Here is a 23,567-nt window from a genome sequence, read left to right as displayed (position 1 = left end):
CCTGGATTATAAGTAACATCATTTATAATGACAGTAAAATGCTAAAAATGACTTCCATGAATGCAGCAAGAATCACAAAGAATGGAATATGTGAGGAGCTCTTGTATGGGCTGATGGTGCAGATCATGACAGAAACAAAAAACAAGGAAACTCCAGGGCTGCATTAAGGTATGCTGGGTAATGTATGGCTGGACACAGACTGCAGAGTAAGGAGCCAGACCTAATCAGCTACTCAACATGGTGTCAGCCTCATCAAAGTGGCTGAGATGAAGGCTCATTTCATTCATTTCAGTTTATGGCTATTGATATGGAAAGTTATGAAGTCTTAAAGTACCTATGAAACTCCTTAAGTCACATTGAAATTTGGGTTAGTATATCCTCTTCCAAACTGACATCTTTTCCATTATAAAGCTAAAGGGGCTCTATCAGCTTATTATGTACCCAGAAATTTCTATCCCAGTGTGAAGTAGTTATCAGCAGCATCTACCAAACGTATGTCACTCTGTTTCCTTTATTATATATACATTATATATATACATGTATATCAAAATACAATGTTTTATCAATTTATATATATATGTATATATATATATAACAGTATATCAGAGGCATCTTGAAGGACGCAGACTAAGATATATTTTCTTTAATGGGAACTAAATTTTGAGTCCTCAGCAGTGGTGACAGCTTTCTTACAAAAATATTAAGATAACATAATTGCTTGGAGATATCTTCCATCAGTAACTGGGAAAATGAAGAAAAATTCAGTTAGCTTTAGCAGACTGAGGAAAATGAAGGTAATATGCCTCTGAATCATAATGAAAATTCATGGTAAAGAGCATAAAAATTTGCCAGACAGGAAGAAAATGCTTAGCTCAAAAAAGCATGTTTGTTGCTTTGTCACTGCACCCTTCAGTGTCCTCCTCTTCCATAAAAGCATCTAGCTGTCTATTACACTTATTTATAATATTTGCTGTGATGATCAAGCTTGACAACCTTCTTCATATACTTACTTAATCCAGCATTATTAAATAATTCTGTCTAAATTCCCAGATTTTGCCATTAAATTACAAGTCTGTGTTATTGGGTCCCACCCCTCCTCCCCCCAATAAACATTGCGTGACACTTTATTTTTTCACCTAATTAAACACCTTCATAGGATTCCCTCCTTCCTTCCCTCCTTCCTTCCTTCCCTCTTTCCTTCCTTCCTTCCTTCCTTCCTTCCTTCCTTCCTTCCTTCCTTCCTTCCTTCCTTCCTTCCTTCCTTCCTTCCCTCTTTCCTTCCTTCCTTCCTTCCTTCCTTCCTTCCTTCCTTCCTTCCTTCCTTCCTTCCTTCCTTCCTTCCTTCCTTCCTTCCTTCCTTCCTTCCTTCCTTCCTTCCTTCCTTCCTTCCTTCCTTCCTTCCTTCCTTCCTTCCTTCCTCCCTCTCTCCCTCCCTCCCTCCCTCCCTCCCTCCCTCCCTCCCTCCCTCCCTCCCTAATTTAATATTATCTGCGGACAGTATACATTCAACTGCTGCATCCAGATCTTTTACAAAAGCCTGAAGAAAACTGGCCATGAAACAGAGCCCTAGGGAACCCCATTAGTGACTGTCCACCAGCCTGATGTAACCCTATTTGCTATAACCCTAGCATCCAACTACTCCCCTATTTTATTGGGTACTTGTTTAGCTGTATGTTGAACATTTTGTCCAGGAGGATACTGTGAGAAGAAGTACTGAAAACTTTGCTAAAACCTCAAAAGATGACATGTGCTGGCTTTCCTTGGTCAAATCAGTGTGTAACCTTGTTATAAAAGCAAATTAAGTTTGTTAGTTAGTTTCTCCTTGTGAATCTGTGTTGACTATTGAAAACAGCTGTGTTATGTTTCAACAACAGTAAATAAGTGCTCATGAAAAGCTTCAGAGTTGGTTCTGTCTACCATGTAGTGTACACAGGAAAAGATCTTGCGCCACAACTATATACACAATTTTTATCATGAGGAAGCCATGTTCCCAATGACTGTCTAAATTCAATTATATCTTCACTGAGAAAACTTAATTCTTTGTAAGAGATATCATATATATATATTACAAAATGATATAAATTCAACAAGGATCATAAAGTGGAGATTAGCAGAGAGCTGGCTGAGCTATAAACCTCAGCATTGCATTTCTCCTGAAAACATATTTTAATGAATAACCCCTTTTTCTGGTGTGTCAGGCACTAACTCTCAGGTAATGTTTAATTTTTGATAGACTCATGTGGAAACCACAGTCAATTTCTGATGATCAGGAAGTCTAGTGAGGTTCATTACTGTTGGTATTTAGATACAAAACAACATTCCTAAATAATTCAGCCAAACAAAGAACCAACTGGATCATAATGTCAAGAGTTCTTCTGTTGACAAAGAAAGTCAATGACACTGCAAATTTTCTGACACTTAGTGCATTGATTGACATGATACCGTCATTATTTTCCACCATATATTCTGAATTCTCTGGGAGATATAAAAGAGTATGCAAATATTCTCCTTCATGCTTTACAGGATATAGCATTTATCCTCCAAATGTTTCAGCCAAAATCAGCACCTGGATGAAGAGCAGCTGGCTAAAGCTGAACCCAGGAAAATTAATGCCAGTTGGAAAAAGGAAGCTGTTACAACTTGCCTCTTCAATTCATAATACCTGCCCCCAAATCCTTAAAGTCCTAGTTATCATTTTCCCCCTTTATCAAAGATTTGGCTCTTTTACAGGGCTCTTTATACATATAGTGACATTTCCTACTCCACTTTTACTAGCAGTCCTATAAAATATACTAAGAGTGAAATTGCTCAGCTTCCTTAAAGAGTATTTTGTCTCAGTGAATGCATATCTTCCATTAACATTAGTGGAACATACTTACATTGAAAAGAAAATATATCTTAGAAAATATTATCTTTTTGTCCCACCCCAGAAAGATTTCTCCCTCTGAAAAAAATAAGTCCATAATTTAATCTAGCAATGATCATAGAACAGCGTGGCTTGGAAGGGACCTTAAAGATCATTTAGTTCCAAACCCCCTGCCTTGGGAAAGGGATGCCACCCATTCAGATCAGATTGCAGATTGTCTAGATCCCCATCCAACCTGACATATAATGGCTGTTATATCCATCTTGATAAGTTAACACAAAGATCAAAAATTATGGAGCAGTCTCTGCTTCTGGGAATTTGGAGGCAGAAAAAAGTTCGTTTTCTGCAAAAGAACACCTCAAAGTTCCTTTTCTGCTTTGTTTCTTTACAGCTTAAAGAAGAATTTCTATTTCTTATGTTTGTTCTCATTTATATAATTAACTTAACAAATACTTCACAAACCATCAATAGATGCAAAAATACTAGATGTGTAAATGAAATTATTTTTATATATGTGCATGAGAAGACTCAAACATTTAAATTGTGTTTTGTACCACTGTTTAGAAAGCATCAATATGGAGATAAGGTATCCTAGATAATAAAATTCCTAGACTGGACACAAGTGGTATGTGAGTTTGCATATATATTTAATTTTCCAACTAATAAAGTTAATGGCATAATACTTATCTGTTTTAAATAGACACATAATTAGAAACTGTAAGCATGAACCAGGATTCATCACAGAAATCACTAAGCTATACCATGAGAGCCAAAGAACCAAATGGGTAATACAACCTGTAACATCAATTTTCTCCCCTCCTGCACTCTCTCATTCTGCCCTCCCCCCCCGCCTCCACCCCCCCCACCCCTTTATTTTTTTCTCTTCCACTGGATTTATTGCACAGATTGATCTGCATTAATACAATACAAATTAATAAGAAGAGGTACCCATAACATTAAACTCCTGCAGCTGCAGACCCAAGCTACACATGATTATGTGTTTTGATGGAGACTAGATTAATATGGAGTAACTGTTACTTGTACTTGTGGATTGAATTATCATTACTGATGGAAATGTTTTAGATGTTCTCCTAAAGCACATATTTCACTTCATTTCCAATGAAAAGGAATCCAGTCTGTAGCACCAAGACCATTCCACAAAGCAAACACAAGTGCAGAAATTGGGGATGATTAGCAGATATGTTTCTAAAGCATTCTTCTGATGCAAACTAAAATGCTAATCTGTTTATAAGGCTGTCCAGAGAGGTTGTTTAATATCTACTCTTTGCATTAATCAAAATTTGTTTGGACAAGTCCCTAAGCAATGTGACCTAAGTTGGCTCTGATATGAGAAGGGGGTTGGACCAGTTGACCTCCGGAGATCTCTTTGAATCTGAATTATTCTGTGATTCTGTATATCCCTAGTAGATGAAAGATAGTGCTGCCATCTCATTATCAGCTTATACATTCATCTGTGCAAATATTTACATATAAATTGTTTTAACTTATAGGTTTTTTTTTCATCTTTTCATACATTCATTCTTTATTTCATACATATATGAATTTTGATATGTGAAGGCACTGAAAGTGTACTGTTAAAAACTTCCCTTCTATCTTCATTTCTATATTCCCACAGAAACATTTTAATTAACAAACAAATAAACAAAAAATTACAAAAACAAGCAAACAAAAAGAGAAATTAGAAAGAAAACATTCTTCACACAGACCCCACTGCCAGCTAGAAAGGATCTTTAGCTTCATCTTAGTTAAGAGGAATGGTAAATGCTCTTTCAAAAAATGGGAACAATTAATTCAAATATGTAACTGAGATATTTATTTTAGCATGGAGATAAAATCTTGGAAGCAAAGAGAGCTTGAAGGTGGAACCCAAACTGGAGAGATTGGCATTACTTACTCTTCACCTCTATATCCATTTTCAGGAGAAGCAAGAATTTCTGATGAACTATGCTTAGTAATGCAAACTGGCTGTTTATGAACTTCACTACTTTCCCAGGAAAATCATATTGTAGTTTCCAGCTAAAAAGGAAATGAATCAGTACATGTTTTTATTAGTCTACAAGTATAGGTGTTGTTGCATGTACGGGGCAAGGGAGTGCATTTTCATTAGAAGTCCTTTGTTCTTCCTCAGAGAGAGAAAAAAAAACACTACTAAACTATGGTATTGTAGTGGACGATAAAGTGAAACACAGAGGACTAAGCATCTTGCAGGGACTAAATAGCCATTACTTACAGTACTGTTTGCCGTCAGAGAACAACCAGCCAACCAGGCAAACAAGGTTCCACTCTTTGGCTTCAAGGAAACATATTTTTTTCTTTTCTCTTTTTACTTCTTTTAAGGATAAAATATTGATTTTTTTTTTTTTTTAATTTAGCTTATTTTTCATTTATTTTTACTCTAGAGAGATACATATCACAACTGTTAGTAAATTGTCCATGATTCCCAGTTTTATATTTCCTAGGGAACCCTCTGCAAGGGAAAACCAATGATTTTGACTTTGCAGGTGTAGATTTGTAAATTATCTCTTTTATCGTCTTAGCCAGTACAGCATCAATAACAGAAAATCAAAATGAAAGGGAAAAAAGGAAGAGGGGGAAGTGGTATTAAGCACAGAAACACCTAGCAACATATGAAGCTGAGAAAAAGGGAAGAACAGACTCTTCTCTTAGGCATCCATTAGGAATTTCACTTGGCAACATTTTCTAAATTTTATTTCCACATTGTTGAAGGAATGTATAAGCAGCAAAACTTTTTTAAAAAAAAAAAAAAAAGTGTCTTAAGTATTTATTATTCTATTTTACATTTTCAATGCACTTTGGTGAACTGGAGGTATTTTCACTAAGCCTTTTCTCCTGCTCCATCTTTTCTTCCATTCATACCCCATTCCCAAAAACATCACATGTGAAAGGGGATCATGAGCAGGATGCAGGAACTGGAATGGGTGTCCGAGTCAAACTCTCACCTGAAATAGTAATGTACTTAGGGTCATATGACTGCTTGGTGTAAAACACAACATTGGACTGAAAATTTCAAAGAGCCCAGTGTGAAATTTAGTAATTCTTAGTTAAGGAACAAGAAAAAGCTGAAGGGATGAGTTCTGTCCTAGAAAGCAGAACAGGGAGTTGTGGGATGGAAAGACAGAAGAACCAGCAACCAGACAACACCAAGTGTGTCCCCCAGAAGTCTCGTTATAAGAAAGGAAGAAAAGCTGCTCTCTGCTTCTGCATGAGACATTTATCCCATGTTTCCTGGAACATGACTGGTGAGAATTTTTTGTCTGAATAGGAGGCCTAACAAGCAGCAACAAAATTAAAAGCAAGTTATTTTGCTTCTTGTGAGTCTATTCATCATTTTCCAACTTAATCTTTTGAGTGGTGGTATCAAGACCATGGAAACTGGAATTGATAGCAGGTGTGAAGTGGATTCATCATCCCTTTGGTGGACCATGAATGGGAGAACTGCTTCTTGTCTTATCTCCTGCACAGACTCTGATCTCTGGCTGCTCAGGTAAGGATGCTTGAAAGATGCAGGAATTTTAAGCACCAGTCCATGGCATGGATCTTCTCTTTGGTGTTTTCATGCTGAGGTTTTTCTGACAGATGGCATAAAGAAATAAGCCTCATTCCTAAGAAACAGTGACTATCATTGAGAAATTGCTCATAAATATTTGTATATGCTGTATAAAAAATGTTTATATATGTTTGGTCAATGCTAACACAAATAAATGGAGGAGAGAAGTTAAAGAGTGCATGAAGAAGACAGATTCAACAAGTTCTGGAATTTGTTGGAGGATGAAAAACAAAGGAAAAAAGCTGCTAGCATATTTCTGTTGCTCTTTTACCTTTTCCTTCTCTATTATTTGATTAATGGCAAATTGTGTAGATGACAAATAATTTCTCCTACTTAACTGCCAACATTTTTATTTTTATTTTTATTTTAAATATTCATTAATGAATTTAATGCTCACGTATGTGGGAGACTAATAACATTAGCCAGAGCCACATAAAGCTTAGTCAGTAATTGTTCAAGTTTTTCCATATGGCTATGCCAGACCAACTAAATCTTTATTGTTAGCTCTCCTACTAATATTCCAAGCTTAGGCTTCTTTTGTTTTGCACATGCCACAAAAGCTGCATTGCTCTTATAAAATTTGTGGATTAAAAGAACAGTTCACTGACATACAAATACCATACCTGAGGCTGGCAAACAGAGGTTAATGTACATTTGAAAGTTATTCTCCCTGCATTCTTGATCTCTTATACATATTGTCAGACTCTGTTCTGTCCCCAGGTATATAAGCAAGATGAATGGAACTGGAAAAATAAATCTGTGGCTCTCTTCCTGAATCCTAAAAGGTTGGGCAGATCCATTTTCTTACTCCTCAGTGAATCTGGGTGTATCCCTTTACAGGAACAACTTCTCAGGCCTCCCTCAAAGGTAAGGTAGTGAAAAGGACAAATCTTCAGCTATCCTCTAGTAAAGTCCAGAATTCCTAAACCTCCAAAGGTCAATTAAAGGATGCACAGGATCCTACTTACAAAATATGATTCAAATGTGAATAAAGTATTACACTGCATTTCTCCCACAGAGGACTATTAAGATTTCACACAATACTTGCTGTTTGGCTAGACTCCTTCATGTCTACACAAAGCTTCCAGAATGTCTCTTCACATGTGTTGTGCAAACCAATTCACAAAAATCCTGCCCAGCATTGGGAACTTCTAATGACTTAGCACCAAGAACCAGAGACTGGTATCATTCTATTAGCCTTTTCAGCAGGAAAGATGAGAGCCTTGAATCAACTACAAAAACATTTTAGAGGAATCCGATGGCTGGTAATATAAGGTAAAAAGGATAAAATAGAGAGAAAGTGAAAAAAAAAAAAAAAAGACATTGAAACTAGAATAACTTTGCATTCAATTAAGATCTATCTGCCTCACACTTGGCAGATATTATCTTGTATTTCTTGAGTTTATTAATGGTTAAGAAATAAAGATAGGAAATACAGTGTACAATACTGTACAGGCTCCATAGCCAAGCCAGTTTCACCATTGTACAACTAAAGTAAATGCATCAAACCCCATGCAGCATCTAAATCAAAGACTGAAAAAACACCTGGCTCTCATTTATTATGAGTTTACAACTGAAAACAAAATCTTGACTTCCACATCCAAAAAATGTGTGACTTATCCCAGCAGCTCCTAACAACTGTCCCCTATCCCGACCAACCCAACAACAAATGAGCTAAAAAGAACAAAAGAAAAAAAAACTGAAAAAAAAAAGAAAAAAAAAGAAAAAAACTGAAAAGATCAGTGTAATGGGCCTCTTTCTCCTGGGTGTCTCTTCCTCCTGGCTTCTGAACTCAATGCCAACATTTTAAATGAATAAATAATAATAAAAGCAAACAAACAAGCAAACAAAAAAACATTAATTTGAAAATATGACAGCAACAAAACTGTTGAGCTGCTTCCTTCCACCCACATACACGTAGTGATAAAGCCAAAATGTGACAGAAATATTTACCCTTGGCAAAAGAGAAAGCAAAGCAGCTTTCTCATCCTGATGTATCACAGTCCCACAAAGCATTTTGCTTGTTAGTGATACTCTCCCCCTGCCCCTTTGAGCTTCTCAAATAAATCACAGTACTGAGGTGCAGCCATTTCTTTTTTTCAGTAGGAGCCTGATTGTCCCCAGGCGGATAGCAGCAGGCTCTCCCAGGGGCAAGGGGGGAGGGAAGCTCAGGGCAGAGCACAGCCTGGATTTGTAGCTCTGTGGGAAAGTCTGAAACATTAAAGTGGAGTCAAACTTCAGCACTGCAAGAATTCCCAGAGAACAAGAATTATGAGATCTTATCTGGGAATATAGGGTGAGGGGAAAAAAAAAAAAAAAAAAAGCCCAATCTAAACACAACACTGTCACCACAGTGCTTCAGAAGAAGATGAGGCATCCTGAGCTGCCCACAGACCTGGTATCCCGCTCCCAGGCTCCCTGCCATACAACTGGGTGCTTGGCAGTGCCTGCAGTCAGGGCCCTTGAAAGCCTCTAGCATCTGCAGCTTGTGCTGGGAAGTGCTGGGAGCCCTGATGCGAGCTGGGTCTCCCAGGGCTGCCAGGCAAGCTGTTGGAGAGGTGGGTGAGCTGGCAACAGTTCTGCCGGGTTTCTGTCAGAAAATACAGCGAAATCTGCCTCTTTCCAGAGAACATCTGAATTTCGTCAAAACAGCACTTTCCAGCACAATAATTTTTCCACCATAAATTTCTCTTATCTCCATTTGTTAGTGTCATTATCACTGTTGGTTCTTGTTCCCTCTAGAGCTGACCAGCTTTGGCTTTTCTTTGATGTCTTCAACCTCCCACTGCTTTGAGGTACAGTCTGCAGGGAGGCCAGTGAAGGAGGACCCATGCCTGTGCACCATGTTGAAGGAAGGATCCTTCCTTTTCCTCCTCTTTCCCCTTTCTCCTCCTCCTCTTCCACCCTTGCAAGTCACCATGTTGAAGCACTGCATTTAAACTCTGAATCAATATGTGCATACCAACATGCAACAAAAGGCTAGCTGAGCAAAGCATGTTAAGTTGTCCATCTATTTTGATATCAACTTTATCATGAGTTTTGCTCAAATCATATATTCCTCTTTTAGCAATGGTGGTGTTCTCTGCCATAATTCTAGCCACAATCATGCTACTCATTCTCAGTTTTAACAAAAAACAGAAATAAGTTTATATATGTATCTCTCTACATATATTTCAGAAAACACAGAATACTTAAAGTGTTATTTACAAGGTAAAAAAAATATTGTTTCACAGTAGTTGCAGTTGTAGTACTGTAATGTAATATGTTTCTTTGAATAAAAAGAGAGTCATGTAAATATGCAAGTGATATCTCCCCATTACTCTAATATTAATTTATAAAAAAAACATCATTCATTTGTGGCATCCCCTGCTACAGGATACTATTGTGAAAAATACTGATTTTTAAATATTATTTCTATAAAGAGTATGATTAGAAAAAAATTACAAAGGATACCAATATTTGTGCTTATGACAAACTGACTACCTGCTGAAGTAGTGAACACAATTCAAATGCTTGTTGGGGAAAAGAAAAAAGAAAAAAAAAAGACAGCTTGGGAAATCAGAAATTCGGAATTTGGATCTCTGTAACTCTGGTTCTGACAATCACTTCTTTCACAGCAAGGCACTTCATTCTTCCCATCAACAGAAATAATGTTTAACTAGCTCTTTTGTCTCTTCTAATCATTGATTTTCTTAATGTCTTTAAACATTTAATTTTAGAGATTTTATTTCCTTCCAAAGCATCAGACGTTTTCCCAAAATTTACAGATAATTTCAATTACAGGTGCTCCTGTTACAAGAAATAACAACAGACATTTTGAAATTATTAATGTAATAGAATATGATATGGAGTAGTTTTACCAAAAAAAGGTGTTCCTTCAGCAGAGTCAAATTATACTGTTTGAGAACACATACTAAAAACATACTAAAAACATGCAAAGGTGTGTTTTTGCCCATTAAAGCCTTTGGCATTATCTCCAAGCATTATCCTCTTGCAAATCAAATTTTCTGTCTCCATTTATTATTAATAATAGGACCCCCTCCAAAATGTCCCAGATCTTAAGACAAATTAACACAAGTTTCCAGTCAGGAGGGAATAAAATTGTACTCTTAGGTCAGATCCTAACCACCCTTTCTCCCATTCCTGTGTTATGGTATCATCAAAACTTTTAATTCAGGTTGTGAGGCAGCCAGTGAATGTGGGTGACTGGTCTGTAGCATGTGTTGATTTTAGAACTTCTGTGAAATTAATATCTGCCCTCTGAACAAGACTGAGCAATAAGCACAAGAGGAAACCAAAGCAAAAGGGCTCATATAGAGAGTGGGCCATAATCTGCTTTTATTCTATACTCCCAATCTGATCTGTTCACAGCTTTCCTCTGTATTTTATTTTTCTGGACTGTTTCATCATCGCACAAACACTGAGTTTATCTCTCACGCAAGATTATCTTGTTATAGATGATCTGGTTATTGAATGTCCTCGATGAAGAACAATCTTGTTAATAGCTTGCCTGCTCAAAGACATGTCACTTCAAATCCATCTTGTATCTGGATCTCAGCAACATATAAATGCCCTCATCTGCAGCTCCCCTTTCTCAGACTGATGATGGTTGCTCTGCTTTGGAGTCAAATGTCTCACAAAAGACTTACTCAGCTGGAGGAATTTATTTCACATAAAAACAGTTATACAGAAGTTTTATCTAAATTACCATCATTTTTCTTTCTATAAACCTTATAGTTGCCATTTTTGCAGTTTTCCTTGAACACTGTAATCCATTAAATTTTGAATGAAGTGAAAACATAGGTCAAAAACATTTCCTACAGATTCACATAGGTGGGCAAAATGACATGAATATATCTCCTCTGAGGCATCATCTGACCTGGGGAGGATTGTGCACATAGCTCAAGGTCCATGAAAACTCTGGGTACACACTATTCTTTTGTGTTCCCAGGCATAAAGGGGGAAAGTAATACAGTTTATAAATACCCTCTCTCCATTTCAGCCCAGTACATCTAAAGGCAGTGCTGGATGTTAAGGAGTTAGTGCCAGCACACCATCCTGCTATGATTTTGGGATTGTTCCTCAACATTTTTAGTGGAGCTAAACCTACACATACTAATGTGTAGGTTTATGTCATGTTTTAAGGTCATGTGTAGGAACTAAACCTACACATGACCTTAAGCAACTAAGTTGGGTACTAGCTAAAGGGGCCTTTGTCAGATGGCTTTCTTTTTGCTGCTTCCACTTGTAGTTTCTCGCTTATGACAATGGATGATCATGTCTTATATTAGAAGTTAGATAAAACACAGGTAAAAAATTGACCTAATAAGACACAGAGCACATTTCCATGCTGTAGCAGCAGCACATATTTTGAACAGAATAAGTAAATTGTACTATTTGTAACTGATGTGATTATGAATCCAACATTTTGAATTAAGGGTTCATAACATTTTGGGGAAGCTCTCATGCTTAATTTCAGTGATTCTTGTGAGCAGTTCATCTCCTGTCTTACATGGTGCGTCATGTAAGGATGTAAGTAAGGAGAAGATGAAAGAGATGTGATCTGAAGACAAGACAGTTTTACATTTGAGAATGTGACTTACAGTCATTGGCACACCATCAAGAAGAGGTCCTGGCACACAGCAGAGGTAACAAATACATCCTCTGAAGAAAAAGAGTATCAGCTGCTGCACAATGCATGAACCTCTGCAGAGAGACAGATGGAGGATAAGTGCAATAGTAAAGGAAATAACAAGGAAAAGTTATAGTAAAGAGTTATAAACAAGAAGTACTGCTGAATGGTTTTGCTGAGAGCATATTCAACTCACTAGCAATACAATTAAATCAGTACAGGTAACCTTGTTCAAGAAGGGGATAAATGCCCATTAGAAATAAACAAACAAAGAAACAAACAAAATTATTCAAAGAATTTGTTGGTTTTTCAAGGGTCAATATAAATAAAAGCAGATCTAAAGGAAAAAAAATAAACAAAAAAGTAAATAAATAAACAACAACTTTTGCCTTGGTGATTGTAACTATGACCATCCCTGAATTGAAGGATGCCAAGTGTTTTAGATATTTTTAATGTTATATATGACTGCAAGTTTTCATAAACATACAAATTTGTCAATAAATATAAATACATTTCAGATATAAATACTTCCCCTTTTAATAATATTACTGAAATGTTTTATTCCAACTAGAATTCTGAAACAGACATACTCTTAACAGCAATCGTTAAGCCACTGCTATAGGTAAATATCTTGGACTGTTGCAAATAAAAACTTTTTTTTTTTTTTTCAATCAGCATCTATTAGTATATATTTTGGATGTGATTCACAGATTCAGCACTCTTGCTTCCAACATGCCTTTGAATAATGGTTACCTATGTGGTGATTTTTTTTGTGCTGTGACATTGCTAATAGATCATACTAAATAAATGTTTGACAGGTACAAAATCAAACATTGATGTTCAGTATTTTCTTGATACAGGCCTTCAGGTACGATGTCCTTGGGTTAAACATGTACTTCATGTCTCCATGAAACAGAAACATGAAAGACAGCTATTCCCACCCTAACTACTGTGGTACCACCTACTACCATAATTGGAATAGATAAGTGAGATATGAGTACTTTGGAATACAGTTCAACAAGCATTTTAAACCAGCATAAACTGAGACCATCTTTGCCTTTGACTGTCTCTGGCTGATCTGCCAGCCTTGCAGAACCTGTTTCCTTTGAGTAATACAGACTACTACTAAAACAGATTAGGGAAGTGTTCTGTGTAAAAATAAAGTAAATAATGAAGAGCACCACCACTGACAACTGTTATTATTGCTATTATATTATTACTATTTTTAATAATCAGTGTAATCCATTTAATTTCTCCAATTCATTTCACTATAGGATTACAGAATATCTGTTCAAGAACCCACATTGTATTAGAGCAGTAATAAGGAGCAACAGGAAGACAGGGCTGATTTTGTGGCTTCTGTCATAACTTGAATGGGCTTAAACTCTCATGAAACTGTTGGCTTGTTTGCTACCCAGCGAGAGCATTTTCTCAGAATTAAATTCTTACCATGGAGTTCAGTAATGAATTTCAGAGGAAATAATAGGCCCACCTCTAAATACAATGTCTGGCTAATAAGATCTTGGCCTCAACGTTCAGTAATTATCAAGTAACTCTTGTTCTCATTCTGAGAACCTGTAAATAAGGGATTTATTGACAGATCTGACTTTTCATTTGATGAGAAAATGCAGCAGAAGGATATCTGCAGGTGTTCATGGGAGGATGAGAGTTAAGATGAAAGAGATATTATTCATGATTACTTAGCTTAGCCAAACAGATTTAACAAATAAATATAATTTAATAATACCACTGCAATGCACTGGAATGCCAAGATCTATTTCTTCTGAGAGCTACTATTTAAAGGTTTTAAGTGAATAAACAAGCCACACTGAATATTGACTGGAAATATGCTAAATGTTGTAAAATAAACTTTGCTTCAGATGAGACCAGATTATAATAATAATTATTATTATTAGTGTTTTGACAATAACCTCCTCTTGGTGTTCTGAAACTTTTATTTCTATTTTTTTTTCTGAACTTGGAATAACACATAGAAAGCCTTAAATGGCTGAAGAAATAAATAAATAATTTTAAAAGGGTCAAAAATAATGTAATCAAACATTTTCAATTAGTTATTTTTTTTAAATTATCATTATTTTAAAAGTTTTATTTTAGGAAAATATTAAGGCAAATATTAAGGTAATCTATGCACTATCCAGGTCAGTGTGAACACCAGCTTCTATTAAAAATGATTTTGAAAATGACATCTTACTTAAGTCTGTGCCCTCAGTATTACAATAATAGCAGCATTTTTCAGCACTTTTTGAAACAGAAGGAAGAGAGAGCGTGTTAACACTCTGTCTTGTGCCATACTCAATGGACTAATTAGCTAGATCTGGAACCCTTGATATCATTATATGGCCACCAGCTATGTAACTTGACTTTCAGATTCACTTTGCAAAGGCTGACATCTAGAAAAAAACATTTGCTTTATTTACAAAGTACCTGCTTAAGAGAGAAGTCGCTGAGACACAGCAAACATGAAATGTCATGGTATCTTTATAGTCAGTTTCCAGAATATATTTCATGTTGTACAAAAGAACCGTATTTGCCATATTACTTCCACATCGTATTAATCAGCTGAGCCAGTTCTATTATGTCTTCCCTTTTGTATTTCAAAAACCTTAACAATGCAGAATAGATTTATGAGTCTTGAAAAGAGTAAAATAGAAAGGAAAAACAAAACAAAACAACAAATGAACAAACAAACAAACAAACAAACAACTACAACAACAAACAACACCAGAACCAAAGAACCTATGTTTACAGTGCCTAAAATGGAAAGCCCTGCATGTAGTCACATACAAACAAAATTAGAAGTTACTGTTCTGAAAAAGAAATGTTTGAAAAACACCATAGTTTAAGGCTTTGCAGAACGTATCATTGTACTCAGTGTAGGAGGTGAAGACAAGAGGCAATTTATTCTGCAGCTGGTTTAGAAATAAACACAGCAACAGCAGATAAGGAGTGAAAGAGGGATAAATCCTCCTGTAGCAAACTTGATGGACAGACAGGCTGCCATTAACAATGCTGTTGCCTTTGTAAGTACAGTGATGTGGAGATACCCTGGCATTTATACTGTAGACATGGTCCTTAAAGATTTTACACCTCCAATTCCTTAGAATTATCAGCTATCTCCAGCCTGTCACTCATCCTGGCAATCTTAGATTTCTTGCTTGCAGGCCAGGCAGATTATTGACAAAGCAATCCAGGGTGATATAATACACCCTGACAAACAACAGTGAGGGGGATTGTGTTTACCACTTTCACTGCACCAATTCAGCTAAATTAATTCTTAACACTGAAAGTAAACTTTCTCTTGATAAACGTTCACTCTCTTTGCGCTATTGTTTTGCTGCACCACTCAGGCTCCAAGTAGAGTAGCAATGCAGTTTGATGCATCTCATTTAACCTGCTTGACACTAATAGAAGCAAGAAGAAGGTTCTCATAAAAATAAAAAGCTCATAAAAGCTATAAATACCGAATGCTGGCATATGATAATATTAAAGCTCTAGCTTAAACAGGAAAAAAAAAAAAAAAAAAAGGAGCATTTCAAATTTAAGATTGCTTCTCTCTCCTCACCTTACCTACCCCTACAGGGACTGTAACATAGGCAGCGCGAACTTTAAGATCACATGCTGTTGAGATATAAGCACTGGTAGAAACATCCAAAAATAAAATTGGCTCAGATGTATTTTTTTTTATTTTGTCTATATCTTTTTGCCCAAAGGCTCTTCTTAGCTTTCAGTATAAACTTTATGTATGGAATAAATAAATAAATAAAATAAGAAAGAAAAAAAAAAAAAAGTGTTTAAAGATCTGGCAGATCCTTAGCCAGAGGGATGACCTGTATACTGCTAAAGTGCTGAACTGCATGTTTAAACAGTTTTCACTAAAAAGATTATTTTATGCATTCAGGATTAAATGACTGGTTTAGTGTCCACTGCTTCAGCTGTAATTTTTAAAATTTGTGATGTCATAAATGTATGAGAATATATCACATTTGCTTGCATACTGTTATTTATAAATTTGTTCTGTGTCAATTTCACAAGACACAACAATTTTAATCCAGAAATAATATATGTTCTGGGAGTTCAGTCATTTACATGAGATGATGTTAACTCTTGAACAGAAGTCAAAATCCAAATTCTAATGATTTATTTTTTTTTCCCTCAGGGAAAAACCTTGGGTTGGAAGTTCTTTGGCCAAATTTCAAGTCAAGCTCACCTTTAACTCAGACTCTTCAATTTCAGGCCAGCCAGCCTACTATCCCAAATGTTTTTGCACTATTAAGTAAGAATTGTGCCATTAATTAATTTATTGATTGATTGATTGATTGATTTCTGGACAACAAAATACGCACTTGATTGCATACTATGGAAAACACCTCCAATACTTAAACTAAGTTAAGTAGATATCCCTGTGTTATTTATTTACTACAGCAGTTGTGCACACAGGACCTTAGCAATTTGTTTGTCAGTGTCTTCAGCTGTTTTCTTGCTGGACCTTGATGGCAGAGAAGGAAATTTCTAACTGTGTTCTTTAAGAGAACGTCATTGTCTCAGGTCTTTTAACACTGCTTCAAGGCTTCATTATTTCTTCTGATGAATTAACAAGTCTTTCTATACGAAAACTTGCAAATTACTATGAAAACAGCAAAAATGCACAAAAAGTACGGAAGAAATTTGTTATTTTTTTTTAAATTGCTTTATTTTTAAGGTGCTCCTGCCAAATCCTTTTTGTCTGATGAACAACTTTGAAGATATGGCTTTCTGTAAAAATTCTGAGCACACTTGATGACAAAAGATTGAGTTGCTGACTCTTCCCACATGTAGCATGGTTATGGTTTAGTTACTGACAATTTTTCCCCTTTGATATTACAATTTTTCCCTTTGACATTCCAACCAACTGGTTATTTAATTAAACAAAACTATTTTTATCCTTTTTCAAAAAACTTGGATCATCTTGCCAGAGAGATTGTGGATGCCCCTACCCTGGAAGTGTTCAAGACCAGGTTGGACAAGGCACTGGACAACCTGATATAGTGGGTGGCATACAAGCCCATGGCAGCAGTGTTGTAATTAAATGATCTTTAAGGTCACTTCCAACTCGAGCCATTCTGTGATTTTCTGCTCAAAATGACCTTCCCTATTTCCAAATCTGAAATCAAGCAATTCATAGGTTCTGTTGATTTTTAGTTTTTATTTTTTGGCAAGGATAAACTTGTCCTCTCCCTGAATTTTCTTTCCACATTTTCCTTGATTTAAAATTTAATTTATTGGCTTGCTGCAGCTTGCCACTGCATATTACTATCACTAATAATCTTACTTTGGTAATAACTGTTTAATGTGACTACAATTATAAAAATATAAAAAATGCACAAAGAACTTGGAAGCCAAGGCCACTATAAGTCATTGAGACTCTGACTCCTACAATGATTTTTAAAATTAGATGTGCCTTGGTATTCAAGTTTTACTACTTTATTAGAGATAAATTATTATTTAGAGATATTAGAGGTAATGCTGAATTAAACTGAGCTAGTTCCTCTTTACAATCCCTAGCTAAGATTGAAAGTATCACATTACTTATATCTTCTGACTTATAATACAAGCTATTCCACCATAAAATTTGGAAAAACTGGATTGGAGTTACCTGAAGAGGCATAGTTTGCCTGTGGAGTCTCCCAGATTGGTCAGGAATTTTTGAAAACTCTCCCCAGCCTTATTAGTCATGTTTGGTCTTATCAATTAAAATGACAGAAAAATAAAGTTCATGGACTTGTTACACAGTGCTGTGATTGTTGGAGAATCATCATTTGATGACTACTTTCTAATCTGATTTAAGTGTTAGTCGTTGTAGTCCAGCACACCTGAGGCAAGTAAAATTGCACATCTTTAAAATGCAATTTTAATATAAAGGGATAGATGATGAAGAGATACACAGACTGGAAATGGATCATTTCAAATTTTTGTTTATGTTCTGTGAAGTGAAAGTAAAGGAGCATTAACGTGGTATCACAGCATTGGGAGTAGAAAGTATTATTCTGTGCTATGCTAAAACATGCACTTCTTAAAAAAAATACTTAACTAGATGACATTACCATACTGCAAAGCTAGGACAGGTTTAGGTTCTGCCTTCTCAACAGCAGAGTATACTATGTATGTGCTTTGACCTCTGAAAAGTCTGCAGGTACAAGGGGCAAATATTCTGAGACAATGAAATATCCTACAAATTACAACAAAAGAAATATAACCTTGGCTTTACTGTGGATGCTGACAGAAAGCAAAACTGCCTGAATTATAACAATGATAATTAGTAATTTTAATTATTTATAAGGCGATGACGGCCAAGTTCCCCAAAATTTTCTATTAAGAATTCTCTGTATAAATCTCTCTGATATACTGTAATGCTACTTCATCTCTGCTGCCAACTGCGCTGGAAAGCATAAAGCCCCTCATTAGTTCACGCCTCCGCTTACATGGATTGCTTTAACAAAGGAATCTAGTGTGCACTAATGTCTCTTAGAATTAAGATATGACTGTGGCAAAACAATAAATACCTCCGTCTTATTAAAAACATTTGGTAACAACAGTACAGAGCTGCTTTGTATTTGCTGTTCTCTACATGCATTTTAGTTTAGGCAGAAAACCAGGGATGCACTCTAGAGAAACACATAATGAGGTCAGATGGAAAATCTTGTCTTGTTTCAGATATGAATTCAATCCATCCTTTCTTGCATGTGAGACGATATATACAGAAGAAAACACTGCTAACATGTTTTAACTTCACTGATATGAAGAATGTTTTCTCTTCAGATGGTGCTTTTAATCTTCATCTGAAATACTGTATATAGAATCACAGGAGATGGCCAGAAAACCAGTTTTTATTTACCCATTTAACCTCTCCTTTTCATCTGACACTCACTTAGCACCACTGCTCAAAATTCTTTTGATAATTTTGTCAGTTAATTCACATCTAGCAAAGTGCAGAAAAAATGTGCTAGATGTAAGGTTGTCACCTTTTCTATTACTGAGTTGAACTCCTAGGGGGTCTGTAGATTTTACAGGAGAAAGGGCGGGGGAAGGGTTCAAAAACTCTGGAAAAGAATACTGGTCTTGTAGTTAAAAACCGTGAGAACTGGAGTTCACCTGTCACAAGCAGGTACTTTGGTTCAAAACTATTCCCTAGAGCCATGCTTTGCTATTGAGCATAAGTCAGAACAATGTGTCAAGACTTGGAGCACAGCTCTTCAATGTCTAACACAACTATTAGAGAAAGAGCTAAAAAAAAAGTCAGTTGTCAGCATAATTTGAGTTTAAAATGATTTTAAAGGAATGTTTAATTCCTAATTAGCCTATTCAGTGCATTATAATGTACATTTATATCCAGCAGCAAAAGAACCCAGGGTAACCTTTTTATGTAGCGTACCTTGTATGCTATGTAACTGCCCATGGAAAACAACAAGGACAGCTAAATTAGCTATGGCCAGGCCACATGAGAGAAAGTGCTATACTCAAAAAATAATAATAATAAAATAATAATAATAAAATAATAATACAAAAAAGCTATTAAGCCACACTTTACCAAAAGGGACCATTTGTCTAATTCTTCTCCTACTAAAAAGTATTTTATCCATAAAAAGATTGATCAAGGTTTACTGTTAAGCTTGCAGACCTCATTTTTAGCTCCTTTATGGCCTGTGTTTTAATAACATCTAGGTTACTCAATGTATTGAGTACATATGCTTTGTTTTGTGTACAGTTAGTTCCACTAAGAGGAATTGTGTAAATTGGATGAGTCATACAGACAATTCTGCAGACCTCAGAACAAATGTTGTTCTGCCCCACTTCCCACCCTGCTATCCAAGCTCCAGTACCCTTCTCCTCTCCCTGTAGGGACTGCATTTGCCAGATCTCTTACAGAATGGCATAACAGTGTTAAAAGCTGAAAACAAAAAAAAACAAACAACAAAAAACAGGTACTGTTAAATACGGCATGAATGTAAATTACAGCATTGCTCTTAGTATTTGTGAGTGGTTGATCTATCTCTGTCACAGGATGCTATAAAAGTAAACGGAAATACACCCTACCATCTCAGAACTGGGAAGCACTGTTCAGGCTGAATGTCACTGCCCATGATTTTCACAGTGGTGTTACCTTGACACTGAAGATCTACTAATTACAGGTATATTCAGGACCTTGCTGCATTTTTCCAACTAGAGTCTTTGCAAGGAGATTTAACTGTGAGTCAGAGCCTGAACTAGTCTAAATTGAGACAGTGACACTGAACTTAAGTAAAGGTAAGTACAATATAAATGCTTTAGAATTGCTGGTTCTGAAGATTCCTGATGATATCAAATTTTATAGGATATTAACATGCACACCCTAGTTTTCACCTTTGTTCATTCTAACAGGCTCTGAAAAAAAAGATATGATACAAGTAATGGGCACTGAATTAGAAGTTTTCAGCATAATTAGTTTTAAGTTAAATTACATGCATGAAGTTCAACAAGGCCAAGTGCCGGGTACTGCACCTGGGGCGCAATAACCCCAAGCAGAGCTACAGGCTGGGAGAGGAATGGTTGGAGAGCTGCCAGGCAGAGAAGGACCTGGGAGTGACGGTTGATAGTCGGCTGAATATGAACCAGCAGTGTGCTCAGGTGGCCAAGAAGGCCAACGGCATCCTGGCTTGTATCAGAAACAGCGTGACCAGCAGGGCTAGGGAGGTGATCGTCCCCCTGTACTCAGCGTACTCGAGGCCGCACCTCGAGTACTGTGTTCAGTTTTGGGCCCCTCGCTACAAGAAGGACATCGAGGTGCTTGAGTGGGTGCAGAGAAGGGCAACAAAGCTCGTGGGGGGCCTGGAGAACAAGTCCTATGAGGAGCGGCTGAGGGAGCAGGGCTTGTTCAGCCTGGAGAAGAGGAGGCTCAGGGGCGACCTTATCGCTCTCTACAGATACCTTAAAGGAGGCTGTAATGAGGTGGGGGTTGGTCTGTTCTCCCATGTGCCTGGTGACAGGATGAGGGGGAATGGGCTAAAGTTGCGCCAGGGGAGTTTTAGGTTAGATGTTAGGAAGAACTTCTTTACCGAAAGGGTTGTTAGGCATTGGAACAGGCTGCCCAGGGAAGTGGTGGAGTCACCATCCCTGGAAGTCTTTAAAAGACGTTTAGATGTAGAGCTTAGGGATATGGTTTAGTGGGGACTGTTAGCATTAGGTCAGAGGTTGGACTCGATGATATTGAGGACTCTTCCAACCTAGAAATTCTGTGTGTGTGTGATATTAAAAAACAAACAAACAAACAAACAAAAAAACCTCAGGTCTGACACAAATTAATACTACCATAGAAAATACCACACATTTGTACAGAAAATAAAAATGAACTACACTAATCTTCAAACCTTGTAGCATTTTCTCCTTCTAGAGAGAATAATTCTTGGAAGAAAATAGGTTTGCCTGTCACCTTATCAAAAGAAAAATGTGAATTACTATATTTAAAAACAAGTTGCAAATGCACTACAAGATTGGATGAAATATGACTGAAATAATTTACCATAAAAATATTACCCTTTACTTTGTAATTTTTATCTGAGAATTAAAGATTGACTCCTGGAAAATAAGCCTAAGATAAATATGTGGTTTTGATCTCAGCAATAGTGGAAAGGTATGAAAAGACAGGGTGAATAGGAAAAGAGCCAGCAATCATACCATCCGCCAACCACAATGATGTTACTTCTTGAATCCATAAATTTGCAAGTGAAAATGTACAGCTTTTTCTTGAGTTTCACAGCTGTGTGTTTGCAGCTTAAAAATATGTAACTATTTTTTTTTTTTTTTTTTTTTTTTTAAATTGTGCACAAGTGTTTGTGGTTGTCAGCTAGATGTTCAGTTACTGCAGGGAAAAAAATTGGAGTGGCAAAGCCCACATCAAGAGAGTCTCATCTGGTTGCTGAGCTGGAGATCACAGCCCAGCTGATTAAGTTGTCTGTTAAATGATGGAGCAAAAGTGTTTTGATTATTAAATGGTGTAAACTGATCAAAGCAGTGCAAGACAAACCTTTTTGTCACAAGCTAGCATGCCTTTCTCAATGAGCGGAGTTCTTCAGTTGCAAAATGTGAACTGCTCTGCATGACAACCAAATTAACTCCTTGCTTACTGAAAAATAAAAAGTACTTAAATCTTAACAGCAAATTTCTATTATTTTTAAGAAAAAACAAAAACAAAAAACAAAAAGAGAATGATGAACCTCACTGATTCATTAAGAGATAAAATTAATGTATGAAGTCCATGATAGGGCATGTTTTTATATCTGTCTGAACAGAAATAAGATTGTTTCTTATAATGATGGAACCTTTTTTTCCTCCACTTATAGTTGTCCTGCAGCATTAAAATAAATTGAGTATGGGATCATGAGACAGCAATTTCAGCAAGAGTGATCTTAAATACCTGTTTGTAAATCTAAAAATAGGAGTCGCATTTTTTGAAAGGTATCTGCAACATAAGTCACCAATCAGACAGAGAGTACTCAGAATGTTATATGTTATTTTTAGAACTCTGAAGGATACAGAGAAAATAGCCTAGAATATATTAATTATACACAAAATTGCACTAAAATTTTACATGCTTTGAAGAAAGGGCATCACATGAAGAAAAGACATCACATCTATTAGAGTAGAGATGCAAAAATCAAATCATTCAACTAAAATCTGGGGTTTTTGACAATCCTCTTTGGTGCAAGAACAGATGAATATAGTGGGATAAAGTGGATTTAGGCTAGTATAGTGCTTCTTTGGTGAGCCAAATGCTGGTTGGGCAACTGGTTGTGTACCACTGGCTTCCTTCATATGTCTTTGCATGCTTGGAAATATTTAAATGCTTCACATTTGGAACCATGGACATATTAATCAATAGGTCAATCCTCCAGAAAAAACAAAGTATTAATATATTTCAATAACTCTAAAATCTTAATGTCAGACATCTACAATACGTATGTATGCACTTTGCATAAACACATTAAGACTGATGTACCTTACAAAATTCTTCCTGCCCAGGGATGATTAAAGTTCATCCACGATCACTCAAAAAATGTCTTATAGATTTAATAAACCTTATTTGTTTATGAAAATGTTTTCAGTGCTTTCTTCAAATCATCAACTAAAAGCATATATTTCTTGTCTCTATACTGAGTGTGATATAGCCAAAGCAAGCAAGTCAAAATTTGGAGAAAATATGAACACAAGAAAAATATTCATAGGCAACTATCATTACCTCTTCTAACACAGGAAAGCTAAGTTTTTTCTTCGGCATTTATTCACATGCACAGCTACATGTGGATCTCTCTTTTGGCAGGGATGACCTTTGAAGCTGAACAGCACAAAGGATCTGGTTGCAAACTCCAAAGCTATAGGTCTACTCCTCACCAGTGAGTTAGAGACAACTGCTTAGAACACACAGAGAGAGGGAGTCCAAAACTAAGTAT

The 23,567-nt window shown here is 36.3% G+C and overlaps 1 long non-coding RNA gene across 1 annotated transcript in view; it reads right to left on the bottom strand.

Moving 5' to 3' along the window:
* Nucleotides 1–5,700: 5,700 nt before the first annotated feature.
* LOC311427717 overlaps nt 5,701–23,567 on the bottom strand; it is a 20,987-nt gene continuing 3,120 nt past the window's right edge. The window contains exons 2-3 of the long non-coding RNA XR_014687514.1: nt 12,059–12,161; nt 5,701–5,847 (exon numbers count right to left, since the gene is read on the bottom strand). This is a non-coding gene — a long non-coding RNA (uncharacterized lncRNA). The remainder of the gene's footprint in view (nt 5,848–12,058; nt 12,162–23,567) is intronic.

Source organism: Aythya ferina (genome assembly GCF_964211825.1).
Source record: "Aythya ferina genome assembly, chromosome: Z".
Taxonomy (NCBI): domain Eukaryota; kingdom Metazoa; phylum Chordata; class Aves; order Anseriformes; family Anatidae; genus Aythya; species Aythya ferina.
Note: the sequence above shows the minus strand (reverse complement) of the source record. Positions and strands in the feature narration are given on the sequence as shown.